Here is a 2,500-nt window from a genome sequence, read left to right as displayed (position 1 = left end):
ACAAATTACTTATAGCTGAAGATCTAAACGCTGTAGTGCTGTTTCCTATATGTCAAAAGTGCTGGAGATGTAAACAAATAATTTAAAAGCGTTGCAGTTAAATAAAATCATGTGATAACCTTTTCTAAAGTTACAAGACCTGTTTTTATCTGTGAAAATAATCAAATAAAATTATTTCGATGTTACTTTTGAAAATTCGAATTCTATATAAATGAGAAATATTAGTGCTTTATCTATGGTTGTGATTATCATAAAATGAAGGTTCATACAACAACTCAAAAGGATAAATATGCTTAAATATTAGTGTAAGAGTGTAATTATATTTCAGTCAGCCACGATATGATATTTATATATGTATTTGGGCATAACCATGGCCAATTAATATTTCAGTTTTAAAAGGCTAATGCACCGGTCAGCTGAATAAATTATAAAATGAATTATTCAACTTTTGCGGTAAAACTTTCATAAATATCGGGGGCTAATGGTTTGCAAGTTTATTGGTAAGATCGTTGCTCAAATAATTATTCAGCCTTATACACAGAAGTGCACATTTCTTAAAATTTTCTTTGTCTACGTCATTATGTCCGTTTGAAGCTATAACAATATCTATGTATCTATATTATACAACACCTGAATAAAGAAATGAATAAATAACGGTGCTTTTATTGTCCACTTTATAAAAAAAAAAAAAAAAAAAAAAACTTTCTGCAGTTGAAAAATATCCAAAATCAAATAAGCGACAAAAAAGAAAGGTACGGGAAGTTAAGGGAAACTCTGATTTAACGAACAAGTTGATCTTTCTTTTCTTTTTTTATAACAAACTTCTTTCCAGTAAAGGGGTTAGTAGGAGGGCGGCGGGTGTCGCAGACGTTGTTGTTTGAGATTAAGCTGGCCTCATGCCAGCACGGGCTCCTGCTTATAGAGCAGCCCGTAGCAGACGGCTGCAGAAACATGTTTCTTTAAAGGAGGCAAAGAGTAGAGGTAGGCACTAGACAAAAGAGAAGTGGGACATGTTAGTAGTCGCTGATAATCAATAAATTATCTTTCCTTAATTTAACAGCCATTCCCTTTGACATCTGAACTTATCCACAGAGGACAAGAAAAGCCAGCCAGAAATGAAGTTTGGCTACAAAATGGTTTGCTGACGTTTCTGTAAATCTTATGCAGTTTTGTTTAAATGAAATGAAAATTTCATAATACAAAGTTTGGATATAGTGTGCTATCCTGAAGGTAACGGATATCAGAGAACTTCCATTTTCAAACATATGAGTAACAATTTCCATCCTAATATGGAGATGCATCCGGCAAAAAAAAGAAAAATCTATTTTTTCTCCATTATTCTATGAAAACTGTGATAATGAATATGACCGAAACGTTTTTGTTTCACGTTTCAGCTTACAGAAAAATGTATAACTAAAATCGTTAAATTAAGTTTAGTTCCAATAAGGAACTAACGTCTTTTTTTTTCTTTTTTTTAAATCTTTAAATACCACTGAATTTTTACAGTCGCTGTTCCACGGGTACGAATATGCATACGAACGTTTGCTTAATCTGGTAATAATATTTTTTACTTATTGCACAGTCCATGGAGTCCGAAAAATAAATCAAGAAGAAAGTATCACTCATTGATATCGCAATACCAAAGGACACCAGAGATGAAGAGAAAGAAGGCGAAAAAATGGATAAGTACCAAGACCTGACAATAGAAATAAGAAGGATATGGGATATGCCAGTGGAAATTGTACTCATAATCATAGAAACACTAGGCACGATCCCAAGGTCCCTGAAAAGGAATCTGGAAAAACTAGAGGCTGAAGTAGCAGTGTGCTCCTAGAAACAACACACATAGTAAGAGGTAATGGACTCCTAAGGAGGCAGGATGCAACCCGGAACCCTACACTATAAATACCACCCAGTCGAATAGGAGGACTGTGATAGACCAAAAAATAATAATAATATCTGTAAACAGAAATTCCATCCAAATATTTCCGTCATTTTATATACATGAAAAGAGGAAGACTTAAGTTTTCAGAAAATACCATTTCTTTCCTCTTTGTGCAGTGCCCTGTAAGGGGGTAGTGGCGCCAGTGTGCCCCATTTAGTGCACGGTAAGCATTACTTTAGGGTGTTTGCAGCATCCCTTCAGCCTCGAGCTGAACGCACATTTTAGCCCTTTACATCACCTCCGTCCCTATTGCCTTTCTTTCTTCTCTACGTATTATTTATTTTTGTGCAAATATCACTTGCTATAAGCACCGGTAAACAAAAAAGTAGATGAAACTTATTATTTATTCTTGGATGATGAAAGTTTCATATCCGTGTACGTCCAAAAATAAAAAGACTTGTTCTATTCGTATATAATTGCGGAAATCGCAATGATAATAAATATGAAGCAACTATATCTCCCATTAATACCCTCATGCCTCAACTGTCTTCTCTTCTTTATCTCCCATTTATCAAATGCTTCCCTTAGTTGGTGTGAAAGATCTCTTCGATACGA

The sequence above is a fragment of the Macrobrachium nipponense genome, chromosome 17 (genome assembly GCF_015104395.2).
Source record: "Macrobrachium nipponense isolate FS-2020 chromosome 17, ASM1510439v2, whole genome shotgun sequence".
Taxonomy (NCBI): Eukaryota; Metazoa; Arthropoda; class Malacostraca; order Decapoda; family Palaemonidae; genus Macrobrachium; species Macrobrachium nipponense.
This window is presented reverse-complemented; position numbering follows the sequence as displayed.